The sequence below is a fragment of the Lepisma saccharinum genome, chromosome 18 (assembly GCF_977018435.1).
Source record: "Lepisma saccharinum chromosome 18, izLepSacc3.1, whole genome shotgun sequence".
Classification (NCBI taxonomy): domain Eukaryota; kingdom Metazoa; phylum Arthropoda; class Insecta; order Zygentoma; family Lepismatidae; genus Lepisma; species Lepisma saccharinum.
In genome coordinates, this window is record NC_139246.1 from 31,276,258 (window position 1) to 31,299,805 (window position 23,548).

General features: G+C 36.4%; 1 protein-coding gene across 1 annotated transcript in view; it reads left to right on the forward strand.

The window, feature by feature from the left end:
- LOC146001944 (ras-like protein family member 10B) overlaps positions 1-23,548 on the forward strand; it is a 408,584-nt gene that overhangs the window by 19,370 nt on the left and 365,666 nt on the right. The gene's annotated exons all lie outside the window — the stretch shown is intronic.

Genomic DNA, 23,548 nt, shown 5'->3' on the forward strand with positions numbered 1-23,548 from the left:
ACGAAAATAGAAAGAGTAAGAGGTAGATAGATATAAAGGCTAGATGTGGAAGTAGGATGTATGCAGAGATAGATGGGCCGACCTCCGTGGCAGAGTGGTTAGCACATTGCGCTACGACGCTAGCGGTCCCTGTTTCGAATCTCGGCCTGAGCACGGGTGTTCCTTGTAAGTGTCACTTCATTAATTTCATCATATTATTTACAATCCTGGGGTGTAAGGGGTGATTCTTTTCTTGAGACACCCAAATGTCAAACTCACTTTCCCATAGTACAATCTGAACTGCATTTTGCAGACTAACGAGGCTCTGGCGTCTAGACCCATGGCCAGTATAATTCTCTATGGGGCTTGGGTTGTGTGCTGTACATATTCTTTATTATTCTCAAGCTTTCATAGCTTGTTTCTTGTTTATTTTTTTTGTTTCTTATGTCGTTTAGTTTTGTCCTCTGTTCAAAATTTGTAATATATATATATGTATTTTTTTTGTATTCGTGTAACTTTTGTATTTGTATACCTTTTTGTATTAGTGTTTACCTAAGGTTTTGTGTAATAATTCCTATGTGTTTATATCATGTATTATGTATTTATGTAAATTATATTGTATATAGCAAATTTTAATGCCTATTGTAATTGGAGCATTCGCTCTGTTATAGGCGACTGGTTAATAAATAAATAAATGTGTTTGTGATGGCCCCACATCTATTTCATCTTAGCACCATTCAACCTGGTCATCGCGATTAGCCAAAAGTGGAGGAAAAGTGACGTTAAATAAACCAAATGAATCATCAAAGACATGGAACAGAGGATTAACGAAGGACGTGACGTGCATAGATGGAGACAGAGTGAAAGCAGAGAGTGAAAAAGATGAGAATATGAAGTTGGAAGAGATAAAGATGGAGAGAGTGGAGAGTGAGAGAGAGAAAAATGGAAACGGAGTGGGAGAGATAAATAGATAACCATGCACATGGTAGATGAAGAGGAAAAGCGACGAGAAAAATAAGAATATAAATGAAGGAGATGTAAAGTTATGAAACAGGTGGATAAAAGCAGAAATCGACATGAAGTAGTAGACTATGTACAAATAAAAGGATTATCATACTGATGAAAAGAGAAAGAAGATCGCAGAGAAAAACGAGTAATGGATCGGGAAAGCGAAAAGATTACTGTAAATATAAAAAGATTGAGATGTACATATTAAGATATGGGACATTAGGTTAAGGGAGGTAGTACAGTGGAGACGGAATGAAAGCAAAGAGTGACAAATATACAAAGAGGAATGTAGGAAGAGATTAAGATGAAGAGAAACAGAAAGTGTGAGAGAGATAGAAATGAGAAAAATATAAAGTGAGAATGAGGAAAGACACGAGCCAGAAAGTAAATACGAAGTGGAAAAGCAGTGGGAATGAGAAATAGAGAACCATGTAAATGGTTGATGAATTTGAGAATGACGAAAAAGCTAAGAAGGTAATTGTAATGATAGAAGTGTGTGGATGAGATGGACAAAGAAAGATAATTCGACATGAAGTAAAATGTACAGAGAACAAGCTAATGACTAGGACCCGGATAGTTATAAAGATGCACTTTAGAAAAACACCTTATGTTTTTATGTTCTGGTACTGGAAGAACCTACATGTGAGCAGATATTTGTTATGTTTTCAGCTCATACGATTTAGTATGTAATAATGTAAAACGATTGTAGTTCCGAATTCTTCCGCAACCTCTCGTTTACTTTACACGGCTGGTTTGTAAAAGAAAGAGAACTTACATTCCTTACAGATCATGATTGATCTTGATTACAACACGATATCTCAAATTTTCAACCTTGAAACTCCTGTTTTCAGCAACAATGTTTTTAAACTCTACTTCACAATACACAATTGGACAATATTTTACGACAACAGTATCTGACAAGTTCAAAATCTTATATTGACTGTCCATTGCATTGTTGTCGATTCTCTCTACAATAGAGGAATTGTTGAGTGTTCCCGCGAGGATGACGAAAGAAGTCTTACATCCTTGTTTTGTAAAAGAGAGTGCACTTTCTTCTATGGAGAGGCAGCAGGGACAAAGGAAATAGAAAGTACTTATATTAAGGAGGCAATACGATCAACGAACCAGACGTAAAATATGAAATACGTTTATTTATAATGATTTATACATGCATTTGTGTGTGAAATATGCATTTATCGAAAAAGGTTTAAAATATGAATTTGCATATGTCCAAATTTTATTTTATATAAAATTTCAATTATTATGCATAATTAAGTTAGATGGTAGAAGGTATTTTACATATCCTTCATTTTTCTTTTACTTTTTGATTTAGCTGTGTTGTCTATTGTATCCCACCCTTGACACCAAAACTCAATTAATTTATCCTTTATCTGTTACATTTCCCCCTCAAGTCCACTAGAATATTCAAAGGTCAATCAACTTCTCTCTTTGTCTTAAACAAATTAATTTTTCATCATTTGACATTTCACAGACATTAAAATACATTTCTTATTAAGTGAAGAGGCAGTGTTTCATCTGTCTCACCCGTGACACAAAATTGCTCACTTGTAGCTACAAATCTGGAAAGGTATTTTAAGGATAGTTATGTATAATCATCAGTGTTTAGCTTCATATGGAATTGCACTAAAACTGTAAAGAAAATGTTGCTTAATTATTAGTCACTTTAATATCAATAATGTAGTTCGTGTGTTTGGAGAATAGAGAAATACGGGTAATGGAGTGGGAATGATGAATAGAGTGAATAGGAGATAGAGAGAGAGAGAGATTGTAAGAAGGGGAGGAAGGCAGAAAGGAAGAAGGGTAAAAGTACAGACAAGGCAAAGAGGAAGAGACAGAGAGAGAAGAAAAAAAGGACCCCTCTCGCTTGTCTGAAGTTCCTTCCGTTCCCACACAAGCGCGAAAGTGGTTTCCATGGCAACGGAATCCAATAAGGCGGTTACTCGACGCTGCCTTAGCGTTCCAAGCATGCTTTGAAATTCCAGTAGCAAAAGGGAAAAGTGCCTCAGATTATTCCTTGCTCACTTTTTCAGAAGGGCGTGGGGGAGGAAAAGACGAAGGAAACAGTCTTCTATTAACATATGTGCTCCCTTACTGCACTTGAGTGTTCATTTTGGGATGGTTTTTACTTATCATTCTTATTGTTTGGACTTCATATATACGAGGGTGACCCAAGAAGTTATGTAGCAAGACTATGACATATAAAGCAAATATATGAGGAAAAAGATAATATAATCATTTATATTTTACCAATATCAGACACAGTTTGTGTTGAAGTGGTTCCCTATGTACAAGGAGTTCTAAGTTGAAATTCTACGTCGTACATTTCATTCTGTTTGTTCTTCCATGCTCTGTGTAAACAATCACCTTTAAAATATATGATCGCACTGGATTGCTTAACATCATAAATCTCATAATATTATGTTTATTCTTCATACGTTATGACAGAATATTAATTTATGTATGTACACCCCCCCCCCCCCACACACACACACACACACACACATATATATATATATATATATGATTTGACCCAAAAATCGTTAGAAAATGTAATAATGCTGTGGTACAATTTTCAGCTCAAAGTACCCCAAAGTCGTATATTCATCACAAACAGTGTGTCCAACGGTGTGTGAATTAGTTCCTTAAATGAATTCCAGGTGGCAGCACAAATGTCATTTGTGTGTGCGAATATGTGTGTACGATCAGAGAGAAAGACGTAAGCTGTTTTCCGTCACGTGATGTTAACAATGCTGCAAGTGTCTGTGTGTATGTGTAAAAGCATTCCAATAATAGAATCAATAAAAATATGAAAAATGTAAAGCTAATATGAGTGTCTTCTTAGTGTCGAAGATATTTAAAGTTCTTATATATCTACTTAGATCCACTGAAGAAAAATAATTTTGTAATTGAAGACTAAAATTGGTAAACACTGTAAGTGCGACAATAATTCAAACACCGTTTTCCACATTAAACTGTGAAATGTGCCATGCTTTATAATGTGGTGAAATGTGGCTGGTAGCCCTGTAAGTAGTTCAAAGGGCGTGTAAAGAGGTCACTAGTGTGAACGTTCTTACGGGCTGATGTGCGGAACGATGCGATTTGCCAACACTTTCGCTTTTGACACTTAAAACGTTTACCACTTTTAGTCCTCAATTACTAGTGAACGGATTTTAAGGTGTAGCTCCTTTCCAAATATATAGCTGCTTTCATACCGATCGTTTGAGATATGTATTTTAGGACATGAAATCAAGTAAAATGAATACACTTTGTCGCACCTTTTCGTAAGATTAGCACATTTATCCCCTTCTTAACTCTCTTTGATGCTTTAGCACCTTTCTCCTTCCATTTTTAATTATGTGTTAAAAAATTGGACCAAAATATAAATGATTTTCACTCCTTTTGAGCAGCTACATATAATCGTATAGTCTCATTTTGTAGAGCGGAGCAAGAGCTATAAAATGCTATAATACTATAATCATTCCAGCCCCCAATAGTTCCGAAGATAATGTAGTTTCTCCACACATAAGGATCTCGTGAGATCAAAGCATCAGCGACTTACACTCTAAAACAGAAATGTTGTGAGTAATTCAGTATATAACAAGTTGTTTAAAACACATTAAATGCCATATTTACTTCCCAAATACTGGTTAATTCATATAATTATTACTAACTATGTTATTTGCTACAATATTGAGTAAATAATGTTAATATTTATTTATTTATTTATTTATTTCACCTATAACAGAGCTTTCGCTCCAATTACAATAGGCTTACATATATATATATTTTAAACAATTAAAAATTATAATTCCAACAATACAAAAACAATAGAAGAAAAAGGAGAGCAAAACTACAATAATGGTTTCATAAAGAACACCAGCACAAGTATTCTAGAGAACGTAAATCCAAAAATGATATTCACTGAGATAGAACAAGGTACATATCTATATACAGACTGAGGCATTTATAACTATGCACATGTAAATACTCATATATAAACAAATATACACACATACAGGCAAATTGTATTTACAAACATACCCATATACACAGAAAACATCTATACAGAAAACATCTATAATTATTTATTATTTATTCATGATATTCTTCGAAGGACGGACAGGAATTGCATGAATGGCATAGCGAAATCCAAGTCTCCACCGTTTCTGACTATTTCATTATGTTTAATACATAGTCTTAGATTGGGGGAATTCTGGTGTTCTGTTGAGTTGGATTTACTGTAATAAAAAGGCTGCCTGAACCGCAACATGTCCTTCTTAGCATTAAATTTTAATGTTTGGAGGAGACTTGGACTGTCAACCAGCCCGTTGACTAACTTATATAAAAATAATTGATGTGATACTACTCTCCTTTCGTACAGAGGTGTAACGTTGAATTCTCTGAGTAGTTGTTTATATGATACCTGATCCTGATAAGATGATCTTTTGTGTTTATTGTAATATAAGTAACGAACAAATTTCTTCTGAATTATTTCTATCTTTTTGCTATTACATTGAGTGTAAGGTGCCCAGACTACACTTGCATATTCTAATTTGGTTCGAACAAGGCAATTAAACAGGCTTGTCAGAGCTCTTTCATTATGCATGTCTTGTGAACTTCTAATTAGAAACCCTAACGTTCTGTAAGCATCATTACAAATCTGATCAATGTGTGTTCCAAAAGATAATTTATTATTTAATGTAACTCCTAAGTCATTTATGTGATTTACTCTTTGTAATGCACGATTATTCATTGTATACTGATAAATATTGGGTTTGATTTGCCTGGAAAAAGTTATTGCAAAACATTTTGTGACATTAAAGTTTAATTTATTTTCGATGGTCCATCTTTGTGCATTTTCCAAGTCTTTTTGCAACTTATGTGCATCATTTGAATCTTTCATTACTTTATACAATTTTAAGTCATCAGCAAAAAGTAAGAATTTTGAGTATTTAAAAATTGTGGGTAGATCATTTATGTATAATAGAAAGAATAATGGTCCAAGATTGGAGCCTTGTGGTACACCGGAACAGACTTTGTAAGTGTATGACTTAGCTTGATTGTATGTCACAAATTGCATTCGATTGCATAGGTAAGAGGATATTAACGTAAGAAAGTTATGAGAGAGACCAAACTTAGACAATTTACTTAACAATACATCGTGATCAAGAGTATCAAAGGCTCTGGCGAAGTCCATATATATTGCATCAACAGAATTCCTATCATCGAGGGAATCGGATATACTCTGTGTGAAATTGACCAAATTAGTTGAAGTAGACTTTCCAGGACAAAAACCATGTTGATCTATTGATATATAAGGTTTAATATGGTTGTATATCCTGTCATATAAAATTAGTGAAATGGGTCGGTAATTTGTAATTTCGCATGGGTCTCCCTTTTTTAAAACAGGACAAATTTTACTGATTTTCCAAAGATCAGGAAAAATTTGAGTTTTTAAAATAATATTGTACATATAACACAAAGGGGTACATAATAATTCGGCACAACCTTTGAATATACATGTTGGCAATTGGTCGGGACCACTTGATTTGGTTGATTTCAGTTTTTTTATGGCTTCATTGCATTCTGCGTTGGTGATAGAATCTACCACCAACGACTGAGATACTATCATGTCAGAGGATTCAATGATGTTATATGTTGAAGGATTTGAAGCATACACTGTTTGAAAATATTCAGCAAAACCATTAGTAATTAATACGTTCGTTTCCAATCTATTCCCCTTATACATCATATAAGCTAGTTTCCTATTTGTTTTTTTCTTGTTTCTTATAAAATTCCAAAATGGTTTAATGTTGCTTATTAAATTGTTCTCTATTTCTGAAACATATGTTTTATATGCTATATTAATCATTCTTTTTAGTTTTCTACGTAATTCAACAAATTTAGTTTGATAATAATCTGAATATTTCATCTTTCTTCTGTATGTTTCTTTTTCTTTTAAATTTCTTATTATATCAGGTGTAAACCAACATGGATAAGAACGTTTTTTACATATTGATCTTTTCGGCACATATATGTCTATCACACCATTAATTACCTTGTAAAAATAGTCTAAGGCTTCATTGGGATTCTTGTAAGTAGCTAAATTGTCCCATTTTTCATTTTCCAAGTGTTTGTACATGTTGTAGAAGTCTGCCCTTGCATAATTGTATACAGTAACTGGATTTGATTTAACACTAGTAACCTTTTTGTTTAAAAAGTCCTGAATATGTAGTGACGGGTGGTGGTGGTCTTCCTCAAGCAACGGGTGTAAATTTCTAATAAGAGTCATGCTATCACTTATATTTGTCAATAATAAATCAAGGGTTTTCCCATTTTTATTTTTTACATGATTGACAGATTTAAGATTTCCCATTGATAAAAAATTAGGAAGAGAGATACTAATAGGTCCACCTTCCAATAAATTATATTGATCATCTATTATTGTGGTAATATTAAAATCACCAACAATAATTACTTTAAATCTATGCCGGTTAGCAATCTCCTCAACAAATTCATAAAAATCCTGATACTTCTTAATTGGTGATTTTGGTGGAAAATATACTGATAAAAAAAAGTAAATTGTATATTCAAATATAAATTTGATACATACTGTTTCTACATATTCTATAGTGATTTTAAATTCCTCAACAGAATATTTGTTTGCTACAGCAACCAAGACACCTCCCCCTCCCTTATGGACCCGATCTTGACGATAAACATTGTACCGGTTATCTATGAACTCGCCATCATATACACCTACATTTAACCAAGTTTCTGTTAGTATGATTACATCATAATTTTCGAGAGATATACTAGAGTATAGTTTGTGTAATTTTGTATTTAACCCTCTAACATTCTGTAGTAGACAGATAGTTCATAGCATTTTTCCGAAGCCATTTATTGTTTCAAGTTATCTAAGTCATCAGTTGTTCTTACTACATATACATCCCTGTCACCCTCTCTCTTTCTCAATCTTATATTTCCAGAATTATCAACCCATACGTAGGCATAATTTCTTTCCCGTTTAATTGCCCTGACTTCACTATATAATTTCCTTCTAAGGGGGGTGAGACTTTGGTTAATGTATACCATATCATTGTTAGTGTAACCCAAATGAAGACAATTTAGATTTCTTTTTACTTTTCTTCTTTCCATAAATTTATCCTTATCTACTCGCCTAACAAACTTAACAATGATGGCAGCAGATTTTTGTTGAGGAGGCTTCTTTAATCTATGACAGGTGTCTATCATTTGATTATCTACTTCAATATCTAACACTCGCCCTACATTTTTTACAACTTCAAACAAATTTTCATTCTGATTAACAGGAACACCACATATTTCCAATGTGTTTCTTCTCCCATATTGCTCTAATTCGTCTAATTGCAATTGTGACTCATTTAATTTCTTTTTTATAACAATATTCTCTTCTTTTAACTGTTCTGTTTGAAGAAGACACGTTGTGATGGTTTCAGATTGTTTTATAACCAACTCCACATTTTCATCAAGTTTTTCATGTGCGAGATCAAGCGACTTTCTTAATTCGCGTTCGGTGGTTTCTTGTTGTTTCCTCAGATTTTCCACTTCCCTTTTCAAACTATGTAATAGCTCATACACATCCGTAATAGACGGTTTTACTTCTCCTGATGGTTCATTTGCACTTTCTTCTAGCAAGCTACCACGCCTTGATTTAGCACATTTTATACACCACCATCCTTCATTTGTTGATTTAATAAATTCCACGTCATTCTCCTCTAGATGAACACATTTGGTGTGATACCAGTTAAAACAGTCCTTACATTGTATTTTTGAAAGTATGTCCTGCCTTGACACAGGCTTTGAACATGCAGAACATGTACTCATTTTCAAGCAGTTCCTACGTTGCCTCCTATCGCGATGTATAAAGTAGTTGCACACGTTAACTCGCTGTTCACTTGTAATTCGTTTGTTTACATTTGGTTCACTTACAAATTTTAGCAATATAACATTATATATGTTCCTTAGTTTCACTTGTTCTAGTTATAACTTTAGTATAGTACTTACTGCGTTATGTCCTTATATTATTTCAGGCTAAAAAGCGTGCAAACACATTAAATTCACACATTATTTGCGGAGCACAAACAACGTAGGTCTTACTTCATTTCTTCTTCTTCTTATATAACTGGTTTGGACCTGAATAAACTCATTTTATCACCTCCTTTTCTTGCACCTTTTTGAAAAGAATTCAGAGCATTTTTTCCCCTTTCCTGGGTATAATTATGCACCTTAAAATCCCTTCCCTAGTAATTACATAATGATTCGGGGTCTTTTCATGAGACAAAATATCCTGATCATGTTATTATATCTTTGCTCAAGTTCTTGGAATAATATACTTGATACTTGACCTCAGGCGTATGACAGTGGAAACTGTGGATCTTGTGTTGCTGGCCGCAGGGAAAAAGTGCAGTTTTCAGGTGTTCATCTTGATGTTCTCCACGTGCTGGGAAATTTGTCGACGTTGCATGACGACATCATAAGGTTGTGTGTGTATTTATATTGTTTAGCTTGGTATTCTTATGTCACTTATCTGCCACTTTTGGCTAACTGTGATGATAGAGATTATATGAAGAAATTGCTGAAAGGGTAATCACAAACGCTCATGTACAGGGCACAAGCAAATTCCAAAGAGCATTATACGCGTGTATTAACTGTAGATCCAGCCGCCATACCCTCGTTAGTTTGCAATCCCGATGTACTACCTATAAGTGAGGTTGACACGTAACTCTATACATCACCCCCCCCCACACACACATATATATATACAAATAAAGTTAGAGGAAAAATAAATGCATATTCTTATTTCTGAGAAAACGCACATGTAAAATGATATCCTACATGACCTCCTTCCCATTTGAAAAATTGGATGTATTTCCGAGATGGCGTATTTCAAGATAGCAGCCATGATACACACTAACCCCATCTGGTGTGCCCCACCCCAATTACCCATATACGAAATTTCATTGCCCTCCGTCAAGCCGTTTTCAACTTAAAAGGGTGGTGCCGGATTTTTGCCTCACCCTGTAGGTCGCAATTATTTTGACCCTACGTTTACTGAGACTTTTTTCCTTCTACTATCATGTACTTCTCACTTCTCATTCACCCTATATGACCAGCTTCCATGATGATGTGCAAGGGCGCCTGAAGAGGGAATTTCTGGAAATGCATCATATAATTCAAATTTTGAAATGGTAGCGTAAAATAGAGCAGATTAAATACCTATGCAAATTATCCTAGTGCTGAGATGTTTTGTGAGAATTATCTTAACTGTGGAAAAGCAACAACCCACCTTCCCACACTTTAAGTACTACTGCCCCCCTGAGAAAATTCCTGAGGGGGGTCCTTGGTGATGTGTGTGGATGGGTGTATGTCACGAATTGCTTGCCACCACTTTCTTTCGTCACCTCAACAACCCTGCTATTGTGTTCGGGTCATATTGACCAGAAACTGTATTTTATATGTATATAATTCTTCTATTAAGTTTTGCACAAAGCTGTACTCCCGTGACTTTATGTTTATAGTGGGTTGATTGGTTATTCCAAACAAATATATATATATATATATATATAGTATTTTTTTATTATCACTACATACCCTTAATGATGTGTACGGGCCAATATGACCCGAAGTCGTTATATGAACTTTTAATCTATCTACATATATAAAAATGGATGTATATGTGGTGTGTATATTTGTTTGTTCCGGCATAACTCTCGAACGCCTGGAGAAATGTCAACCAAACTTGGTACACGTATCACTTGCAACATGGAAAGAATATTTTGGGGTAAGACACCGTGGCACCCCTAGCGATGTGAAGGGGTGACATGTAAAAACAATCGAGAACGACCGATATTAAATTCCGCACAAACAGACATCCGTGACTCTATGCAATCGGCACAACGATAGAGTTTATCGGGTTGTCTAACATTCAGGCTGTGATGCAAATGGAATCCATAGTTTTCGTGGCACACCCAATGCGGTTCAACACAACATCACCTATCGGCATGTGGGGTGAGAGGGGGTGGAAAATAAAATGCCACAAATGACCTAGATTAGTGTCGAATCCATAGTTTTCGAAGTCGCTAAGCTAATTGTTGACATTCACGATCAGATTTAAAATTAAGTACGTTTTACACTATAGTTAGAATTCATTATTTTCCTGTCTAATAAAAGATTGGGATAAATAAATACCTGGGTAACGCAGGGTTTTCAGCTAGTGTATATATAAATGTATTTTTATTGCTAATAAAATTAAGAAACAAAAAAACATGAAAACAAAAATTTTAAAAAAGCTATGAAAAGCAAATGTTGCCATATTTCTTTAAAGACATAAGAAATATGTCAGTCGGGTCATGGCAACCCGAACAATACAAACGTAAGCAAAATTTGAACACTACAGCAGGGTTAAAGGTTCTGTGTTCGAGTCTCGGCCTGGACGTGATTCTTCATTGGAACCCCTTGTTCAATTCCCACTGACCATAATTCATCCTCACCGTCGCTACTAACAAAATACGTTAGAAATTATAAAGAATCAAACCATATATTTCTGCTAACCACCATTAAATTATTGGAAGCGACGAATGATCTTAAAACTCCCGTGGTCGAAGCAGAGATCCATCATCTGTTCCTAAGTGGCCACCTTTTAGAGAAACTAGTTGAGACGTCCAAAGTGAATGGGTGTGACCATGATGGATCATGAACCCCGCCCTTAAGGGAACGAAAACAGATGGTCTAAGCCCTTCGGCAAGGAAGAAATCAACATCTTAAAGTGGCTAATGGGTTCCCCCTCTTTGGATATAAGAGTCCATTAGAAAACATTCTCCTCTCTTAGTTGGAAACTGGGTACAAAGAGGAAAGATGACTTCCAATTGAAGACCGGTGATTTTTCCATGCAAGTTTGCGCACAATTGGGGAAATTACTCTTGTATGTAAGTAGAATGCATAAATAATGTCAGGCCAATTCAAGACCTCGATCCAAAAAGAGATCAAGTCCAATTTTTGTGCAAAGTGACATTTTTTACTGGATACAAGAAAAGGCTGTACACTAGGGTATCACTCATGTAATTTGGTTAGATTTAATTATTGTTATTTAACGTCGCATTTCAGCCAGTTTTTGCTAATTCGACAGTAAGAAATCGCTCTACATGTGGTAAGGACGTGACCGATTCACGAATTTAAGGCAGAAAACGAGGAAACAGTTATGGATAATTTGCCTTGGAATATTGATGCATACTACTGTACATATACATTCGCCTGTGAGTGTTTACTCTGGTTCGGGATAGCGTAATCGCAGTTATGAAGCGAACTCGCTACTACTAACTTCAGCTAAACAACTTTGCCAAACTTAACCCTTTTCTTGTTGGTATTTTTGCAAATTACAGGGAATTAGAATTAATCAAAATCCTTAGGCAAATATTTTCATCTGCGCTCATGATTGTCCACTCACAGAAACATCCTTTAGAAGCATTCTCGTTTACAACTTCAAAACAAAGGGATCTATAAAGTTATAGTAGGTTTGGAAAAATAAGTGTCTCCGATTCTCTTTTGTTTGAGTCCACGAGCAGCGTTCGGCACTTTAGGACACGAACATAAACGATGTCAGACGAACCCAGCTGTAGACAGGAATAAATGATCAACGGTTCAGTTTAATGTGATGTTTAGCTATATGTCTTTACATTTTACACATCAATATTATGCAATGTAGCCCTTTTTGGAATTTATAAACTAAGACAAATGAACATTTTTAAAATAATTTCATCAGTGTAATTAGCTTGAAACAGTAAGAGAACTGAAAATTTAAGATGTTAGATAGAAATAGAGTTGAAAAGAGAATATGCCTTATAAATAGCTGCTCGTATATATTTACGAATATTAACCATAATCATTCGGAAATAAGAAAAATGATGAGCTTTTATATGTATTTGAACATCAATAAAAACATATTCTCCCAGTGACTCTAGCTCAATAAGCATTAAACCGTTTCTGCAGCCAATGAACTTTGCCCTTTAGGTTTCCCAGAGACATCTAGTTGTGGCGCATGGAACTAAGTCAATTGGGTGGAAGAAGCTTGTCGCCAGCAGGGATACCGTAAATCTGATTAACGTTCGTGTCTTTCAGGGGATCCAATTTATTGTCCTCTCCGCTGCGAACCGTGTCGAATTAAGGTCCCTACGAAATTCACTTCTCCGCCAACAGATGGCTATCCTAGTTTCATTTGCTACGAGTGGAAATTTCTCCTTTCTCACGTAAGATAAGTTGTAGATAATTTCTCTATAAACTTCACTACAAATATATTGATTATTTTTTTAACAATTTACGTGTACATACATGGTTCTTGCAGTAAATACATATTGTGATGTGTACGTTATGTCCTATATTTTCAAATCTTACTTAATGAAATGTAAGTTCAATCATGGTCAGTATGCAAAGTTATTCAATCATGCGTAAAATGTTGTAAAACGTAAAGTACGTAAAAACTAGAATCAAACACAAACATTAAAAGAACACATGTTTTTTGCAATGGTTATTGTGACTTATGGCAGTTGAAAGTTGGAGAAACGATGCATTATTTCCCCCCAAATCGTTCATCATAATCCCCCCCAAAATAGTTAGGATGAATACGTAAAAATTTATGTCCAATTTAATACAATACTGTCCATTATTCTAAATTGTTCAATGTTTCCACCTATGGGTTTTATCTGGATGCTAAGGTGAAATGGTTTTCGTGGAATTGCCTAAGGCAAGGAAGGAATGTTACTGGATAAGGCAAGTGTCCTTTAATGACCGAGACACAAACGTGACTGGATACTTTCAGAGTTGTCGAGAACCAACCAAGCTTTATGGTGTCCTTCTTGCTTTGTATTTCATTAGGTTTGCAGTGAAATTTCAAGTTACATTCACTCATACTTGAGAAATTAACGCATAATTTAAAGTACAATACTCTTGTTCCTCAGAATATGGATATTCCAGTTCTCATAGCTACCAATGGAGTGCATCGTAATTAGACAATAAAAGTAACTCAACCTTAGCATGCAATGGTAAGTGGACATTATCTAACGTCTAGTGCTTTTATCAATACTTAATCTAACACATTTTCGAGACAACACTACTTTCATGTCTTGAGGTGAACATTTTACTTTTCTCTGTGGTGGATACCTAAAATGGATGAGGTGGCAGGTGACTGGAGAAAGTTACGTAATTTAGAACTGCATATTGACGTCTAGATATTATCAGAATAATTAAATCAAGAAGACTTAGGTGGGCAAGCCATGCGGCATGAATAGGAGAGGAGAGAAGAGTTTCCAAGATTCTTGTTAGGAAACCTGATGGTAAGAGACCAGTAGGAAAGCCAAGACGAAGATGGAGGGATAACGTTGAGATGGACCCAGATAAAATCGGTAAGGATGGAAAGATTGGATTGATCTTGCCCAGTATAGGGACAGATGAAAAGCGTTGTTATGCTGGAGCCATAAACCTTCGGGTTTAAGAAAGCGATAGAGTTAGATAGTTAGTTAGTCGGTGGTGGGGATCGCACCAACTACTCCGATACTCCACGTAAGCATGTCGTCTTGATACAGAAGGATAGTAGCTCTATGGAGGCTTCGGTCGTGAGTGATGTTCTTATATGTATAGTGTATTATCTTTCAGAAGTCTATAATTAGTGTTTCGTCTATGAGGGCGCCAAAGTTGACTTGTGTGTCGTGCCCATCAATTTCCATTTTTTGAGTTAGTGATGCGAAGTCTTCAGATTTTCTTGTATGGGTCACTGCTGCCTGAGATTGGAAAGATTATTTGTAGTACGTGTTTATGAACTGCGCGAAATAGTGGTAAAGGAATGTTTCTGGTTTGTTTGTGGTAATCAACGTAGATATAATATTTACAGCAGTAAGGTATTAGAGTTTTTCTGTAGATCCACTGCTTACAGGTCACATGCGATGGGCTTGACACACATCTAGCATGCTGTCTATTTTCAATAAAAAAAATTCTGTCTAAAAACATTATATTTTTCTACTAACAATTACACACGAAATTGCACAGAGAAGCAAACGTAAAATGAATTTCCATTGGGACATCTAGCGGCGAAATGCTGAACTATTTCGTTCAGCGAATCGATAGTAGCTGGACAAATGCTCACTAGATGGCAGATCAAGTTATTTTCTTTTGCGGCTTCATTTATTTAATTCAAAATAAGCTTTAAACCTAGTGAAAAACAATAAAAATGCATATATTTCATGCTTTCACACTAGACATAGGGCACTTGACGTTGGTTTAGTGATTCAAACTTAAATACCACAGCATAGTTAGTGTTTGGAAATATAAATATGAATTTGAGACATGACAATGTTTTTAAAATACTTTTACGTATCTGCACTACATATGGAATTCGTGTATTCTTCTCGAATTTTGCTGAGAGAATATACTCACGTTATCATGTCCTTCAATTATAATTGTACTTTCCTAATACATAGCAGGTTTGTGACGAAGTAATTTTGTTTCCTGACTTTGGTTCATCCATTTATATTGTACTTGATTTACTTTCTCGACATCATTCTTAACTTTGAGTCAAAAATATATGTCATACAAATTACTGTAGTGGGCACAGAAAAGAAATACTTGGGATAACAAAAAGGTTTTGCTGAAATAGTATACAAGCAAATGATTGTCCACGAGTACTGATTTCATTTAGTAATTCTGGTAATTTCTGACATATTTGTTTAGGATTGCGAGATAACTAATTAAATTACTAATTTTAGTATGAGTTACCAACCAGATCAACCAAATGTTTTTGGTTAATTTTTGTATTCTGTATTTACAATTGTTCTTATTTGAGCTTCCAAACTATTTCGTTTCGTTTAAATATGTCACTCGATACACAACTTGTTTTCAAGCCCCAGTGTAATTGGGTTGCACGTAGTACAAATGTGTATTGGTAAAGGCCAAAGTATGTTATTTGGTCCGCTTGATACTCAGATACGATGAACACGGAATCCTTTGATTACAAGGCAATGGCGCTACCGCGCCACATGTGGGAAAAGCAAATCAAAAGTCGCTGGTTCCCGCGCACTGTGTGGCTGCAACCGGGCTGCGTTGCCTAGGTCAGGCGTCAGACCGAACTCTCTCCGGGGCACTTTTGTGCCATCCCCTGACCTTTCAAGCAAATGCTGTCAGTTTGTATTACATGGATTGCAAAGACCAATTCTTCAACGAGACCTCCGAACACACGGGCTGTAGTACGATGTTGCAACAGCGCGAACTTCTGCCACCCGTCTAATTTCATGGACGTGCTTTTAGAAGCAATGCTTACTATGGAATTGGAACGCCGTTGCATCATGCAACCAGCCTTACCGCAGTATCAAATGGGTTGCATAATACCTAGGATAATGTCATTTTTTAACTAGAACAGCGTACTGGGCTAAAACCAATGCATCCTCTTAAGTCGAGTATTAGCCGAATAAAGCCTCTGATGGTTCTGAGTGACGATCAGTATATAGTTGTTTCTCTTTCACAAAATCGATTTCATATAATTTGCATTCGTACTCAGCATTGCGATTAATCTAATGAAGCAGATAGGTTTATGATATCCTAAAGAATAAAATACAATTATAATTAAGGAACATAAAGAGGAAATTATGTCTATGTTTGTGTATATGTATACAGGGTGAGTCACCTAAAATTACCACCGAAAATATTAAGTGAACAACGATAAATATTTAAAAAAAACTGATTTCGAAGATATATAGGTATGAGAGGGGCTCATGGAATAAGTGGACACAATACATTATACGTAAGGAAGGTTTTCAACAAAAACTTAGTTTTTTTTAATAGAAACCCCATTTTATTTTTAACTCATTTGAAAGTACGAAAACATTCATTAAGTATGGCGTTTGTTACATTGTAATACGTCACATAGTTCTCAAGTAACTGTAACGTGAAGTTGACGCTTGAAACAAACATTCTCACAAGTTGATTCATGTGTCGTAACATACATATCCCCCTATTGACACCATTTCGTATGTTGTAAAAAACATGGTATTCTTCTTCATACTATGCGTTGTGCTTAGGAAAGTTGTTCCGTTCCAACAACTGCGGGTTATAATAAAATGTGTAGTTTGTACATATTATCTAAAATGTTCTGATACATCTTTCTGAGTTAACAAATAATTGTTAATTAAAATGTATAAATTTTATACATTCCACAATCAGTTATATACATAAATGTTAGTACATTAACATCTTTCTAATTTTTAATTGGCGTTCATTCATTTACATCATAATTTTTAGTACAACTTTTATACTTTGCACCTTATACATTTTTCTTCTTTTTCAAAATGATTTATCAACTTTATCAAATAAAACAAGGGCGAAATAAAGTACACTAATTAACAAGACGTTTGTGCGACGTCAAGGGTTTCGGGTTCGAATCCCTCTCGGCCTTGGTTGTTTGTGAATGTCCATTCATCAATTTCTTCATTTCATCACTCATCCCCATCTTCGAAAATTAGCCAAGAGTCACAAAACGCGAAGTAAAATAAAATAAATCAATCAATCAAATCAATCAAGACGTTTGTGATAGCGTTCGTACGACATAACTGTTGCTCACAAAATAGTATTTTCAAACTCTAAAAAAGCCGGGATGATACTTACCTATGGCGAGTGTACGAAAAATGCAGCCCAAGCGTGCAGGCTGTATGACAACAGCATTTGCTCTCGACTCTGCCGACAGGCATAGTGAAGAATGCGCCTTCAAGATCAACGTCAGGTTACAATTACTTGAGAACGTCATTCTTAATGATTTTTACCGTACTTTGAAATAAGCTAAAAATAAAAAGGAGTTTCTATTTTTAAAAAAACTAAGTTTGCGTAGAAAGCCATATTTCCTTACATAGTTGAACGTATTGTCTCCACTAATTTCATGAGCCCCTCTCATACCTATATATCTCCGAAAACAGTTTTTCAATATTTATTTTTGTTCACGAAATATTTTCGGTGGGAATTTTAAGTGACTTATCCGGTATATACAGGGTATCTCAAAAGTAATAGCGCAAACTGAGACAGGTGTAAGTACACGATAATAGTAGAACCAAAAAAGTCTCAGTAAACATGGGTCTGCAAACGACCCGTTTTCGATATAATCGCGAATGTGTGATTACAATCCGCCACTGACTTCATTGTTTGTAAACGTCATCCCAGTTGGTAAAATACCAAAAATACAGTATGAAAAATCAAGAGATCTCATCGCTTTTATTGAACATTCTACTTACTTTAACAAGGAATACAGCACTACTTTAGTATGTTCTACGTTACAATTACTGTACACACAAATTCGAAAGAAACGCCCTCCCTTACGGTTATGCAACCCGTAATTTTATATCATCTAGTTTCGCCTGGTAGAGTAGTTCCCGAGAAGAGCAGTGTTTCCAAACCTATAACTGTAGTGTTTCCAACCCTGTATTGGTAGGTTGGTTGTTGATTTGGTGTTTTAAGTCCACAATACACAGTATGACTAATCGGGACTGGACCTACAGTTTAAAGTGGGATCCGAACCCCTTTGTGCCTCCACCGGGACTCCTTGATTACAAGGCGACGACGATACCATTGCGCCATCCAAGCCTGTATTGCTTCGTAGAAGATGAAACCTTCACGTAAACTTCTTCATTCGTGAGTTACATTTGGTTTACAGACTCACATTACAGGACACTCTTTTCCTGTATTGCATGTGTTCTGGAGCATTTATTTTTCCTTCTGCGGAGAAAATTCTGTTATTATTTTACATCTTATATTTCGCAGCTTCTCTACCATTTATTGGCTAATCGCAACAATGAGGATGAATGATGACTCGATGAAATTGATAAGAGGACAGTCATAAAGAAACCATGGGGGCTAGATTCATATTATTATTATTACTAGTATTATCTTTCTTTTTTTACTTTACTTTTGGCTAATCGCAACGATGAGGATTAGTGTATGATGAAATGCATGAAGGAACACTCATAAACAATCATACCCAGGCCGGGACTCCAACCCGGGAATTTCGGCAGCGAGATCAAAACCCGACGGCTTACCACGCTCGGGCACAGAGGCGGCCAATTATTATTAGTGATATTGTCTTAAGTAGTGTATTTTTCCACCATATTCTTTCATACAATCATGCAACTGATGAAAATTAAAATGTTAAAATACCTGCCTACGTTTTTTTTTTTAAGCTTGCAATATAAACCCCTGCTGCACGAAGCCAAATTGTGGGAATACGAAACAGAACCAAGTTAACATATCTTGACCGTGGAAAGTGTTAATAGAAAATCTAGAAAAGAGCCATTTAACAGTTGCCTCATTGCTTTTCCATTTGTTGTATGGGAAGAATTGTCTGAAATGTGTGTGTAGTGGCAGGCAAAGGAGAATACAAAGATCGAATAGAGAGGCAACACTGTCACTGTTCTGCACTGCACAGACAACGCGTCTCGTCGAGTGGGCGGGGCACTGTGGGTGCGAGCGAGCTGCTGTTGCTTCTGCAAAAAAGAACACTGACAGACAACTGAATGACGCTCCGCTTAAAATCTAGTCAATCGAGAAAGGATTTGTTGAGGAAGTGAATTGAAATATAAACGCCAGAATTTGGTCTAAGCCTATAATGGTTACTCGCAATAAGAGCTGATCAATTTTTACATGTAGAATTCCGTAATGAAGGAGACAACAGGCCGCACTCCACACCTTTAGTCTGGTAACACTAATAAATCATCTCATTATATGCGTTCGGTTATGCTGATAGTCATGTTTAATATATTACCTTCAAACATAAACAATATCATGGACTCACTCAGAGGCAGAATTCAATTTTACGCTTTACTTTCCTCAAGATATTTTAGCAATATAATCATTCCGCTCCATTTTCGTATTCTCAATTGAACTCGCACTATTTTTTCCAGAAGTTGAGTCCCACCTCCCTTCTCCCACCTTAAAAATTCTTGAGTGAGAGGCTAAAAACTATACTAAAACTGAATTACAGACAATACTTTACGACTCAAAGTGACGTGACCTAGAACGTAGTGAAAAATCACTGGTGCAAAATTCAACGTAATGATGATAAAATGAAGGTAGGAAAATGGATGTGCTAGAAAGTTTTACATACATACATACACACACATAGTTAGTTCCGTGTAGAAGACATTTCTTCACATTTTTCTCACCTTGGCTTCCTTCAATTCACGAAACTGTAAAACCAAGAAATCGTTAACCCCCTATAATCACGGAGTCCCAGGTTCGATTCCTGGTGGAGACACAACTGCCTAGTGGTTCGGATCTCACTTTCAACTGTAGGTCCCACTTCGGGTAGCCTTTCTGAACATGAAATGGAATTAAAACACGGTAACCCATCACAACACACGCGCAGAGGGCGTTGAACGTCATGACTGACAATTATTACATACATCGAACTTTCAGCGAAGCTGGAATAAGGTCTATTTGCCATGCCAAATAGTGTGAATTTTCAGTCTTCTATACGAAGTGCATGCAAGTTATCTAAAAAAATGCAAATGTGAGGGTGAGTCGAGCTATGTTTCATTCAATAAGATCTTCACTTCAAACATATTTTGCTTTATAGCTGTCGATTTCGAATGGGCATCTAAGACTGGTTGCTTAGCGGACCGGATTTGGAGCAAAATCATGGACTGTCATAGTTCCAATCACACTACAGACATAGCAAAAATTGTTCGCCTGAAGATGAGAGAAGAGGTGATCTCTTGAAATGTTTCGAAATATATAGATAGAATATATGTTCAATCAAAAGGAAAAACAATGGATAATGTCCAATTAAGTAGAAACGTTGTTAGAACCGGTGTTCAAAAGGGTTATTGTGACAAAATCCTGTTTCCCTGCTGGCTGCTTCGGAGAAGAGGGCTTTGTGAAGTTATCGTTTCTTGCCCAAGCGGTAGGCCTAATTGGTTGATTGACCACGAGTTCCTTCGTAGGTAAACGCGGCAACAGAGGATCACTGCCATAAAGGTGGTTCCCGCGTCGGCTGAAAGAGCTACAGGAATTTAAAGAACCATCGTCACTAACTTCAGACAAACATCTAATAATTTCCTTAGGTTTCGAAGCTGATCCGAAGGGACAACAAATACCAAAAAAACGTCATGAATTACATGATCGATTGGTCCGTCCTTCTGTTGATGGATGGCAATTTATATTAACAATAATATTCGTAAGCTTATCATTCAAGAGTCAACAATCAAAGCTAATACGCATCTATAGATCAGAAATTACTAGAGTGTTAAAGTTGTTTTTGTACCTTTTGATATTTTAAGTCGCTCTTCTGCCACTTTCGGCTAATGAGGATGAGTGACGATTAGATTAAATTGATGCCATGATACCAATACTGAAGCCGTGGCTCAAACCCGGAAATTTCGTGGTATCGGAAGTGGACCACTTAACGCGCTTGGCCACCAAAGAGAACCGGCTCTGCGGCCAAGCGGGGTTAGTGGTGGACTAACGATCCAGACACCGAATGTTTCGGGTTCGAGTCCCGCCCGGATCTTTGTCAATTTCTTAATCGTCAGAAATCCCTTCACAATCTAAGACATACCATTTTATCAAAACTTCATTCCCCTCCCCTCCACCTCAAATTTAATACTCAATCTTCCCAACAAAATTTCCATGCCAATTTTAGACTTCCTGCTGATATTGCTCCCTCCAAAAAAGCAATCTAAGACGTAATAGTAATACACAAGACTTGGGATTCCCTGCCCCCCCAAATAATCCCGCTACCTTAAAATCTCACTAACTTCATTAATCGCCCACCATAATTTCCCTATCAATCTAAGGCCTAATATGTAAGAGTTGGATATCGCCCCCCCCCACCAATATTACTTATTACCCGTAACAATTCCCCTGACAATCTACAAATGACTATTTGTATAACAGCAATGGCTAATTGATGACGTAATTCAACTTGTGCCCTGTTTACTCAGTCAAATTTCCATCACAGTCTGCGCCATAATGCCCCTCCCCCTGGACACCCCTGATTTAGAACTGTGGCAACGTGATAGGTGTAATGTAACTAACAGTTAAGTGTTCGGAATGGGTGCATGTGTGCTGCGCATTTGAATTTCATGTGAATCAAATCTGTCAATAATGTGAATATTAATATTATAGAATATAATATAATGGTTCAGGTGTGCGAAAAAGTAACCAAGAGCACCAAGGTATCAATAAGAAAGAATTGGAAAGATAAGTTGCATATGGAGATGTGTGTAATTATTAGTTTTGTTCTGGGATGTAGCAAAGAACATCGGTTAAACAGTGCGGAGTTTCAATACTGTGTTCACCCGCCGTTGGATTCAAGCACATCATATAGTCGACGAGGCAAGGATTCCACGAGCAGATGTTTGGTCTTCTCCTTAAACTCTCCGAAACATCAAACACGTGAGCCAGTAGAGCTTCCGTTGTTCTCAGTTGTCTAGGTTCCCACTCTCTCACCATCAACGCCCAAATGTTTTCGATTGGAAGACTTCGCTGGCCAATCTACTCTTGAAAGCAGATCCGCCGCACAAGAACATGCGGACTATCTCCTCTCTTGGAAATTCCGAAGTGTAAGGCATGATGAAATGATATCGTAAAGGAACATTCGGACCGAAGGGACATGCAGCACGTGGCACATGCCTCTTGAAAACAGCTTATCATTGGTGCATGTAGAGTTTCACGCCCATTCCGGTGCAGAAAGTTTCATTTTATTGGTTCCGTTGCAAGTGACATGCTCAAGGCATAGATACGAGTAAAACTGCTGCAGGATCTCGAACGAAGCACCCACCGGGGCTCGAATTAAAGCCAAAGCGTGGTGGCAAAGGCAACCGTGAAGTTACTGCATCTGAGATTTACGTCAAGCAGGGCCTGTGTGGTGTGTGCAAAGAAACTCACGCTTGCTTTAGGAAATAAGGATACTATTGAATCAATGCAATATAAAAGAGTATATACCGTAAAATATACATTATTATTGACTCATGCATTCCATTAAAAAAATGCATTGTTTTCTCGCAATTTCTGCCCGCAATGAATATAAATGTATAATCTATTAAATTAAGCAGGTGCATGCAGATTTAAAAATATTGATAAGATGATTCAATTGAATTGAATTGAATTGTTGTTTTTTAAGTTCACTTGTGCACAGAAAGGCTAATTGGGACTGGACCTACAGTTTATAGTTGGTTCCGAACCACTATGTTCCTCCACCGGGTATCGAACCCGGGACCCCTTGATTAAAGGTGACGACTCTACGATTGCGCCATAGGGGAGGCCCTAGTCCTCTTACGGAGATAATTCGTTCGGAGCAATAGAAATGCCCTATCAAAACAATTGGGGAATATTATTTTCAATGTGGATAGTCTTCGGAAAATATGTTTCTAACAACAGTTTACCTAAATAGTGGGAACTTGGGGTGAGAGAGAGGGACGGAGTTGGAAGAGAGAGAGAGAGAGAGAGAGAGGAAAAGCACACAATTTTCTGTTCAGTG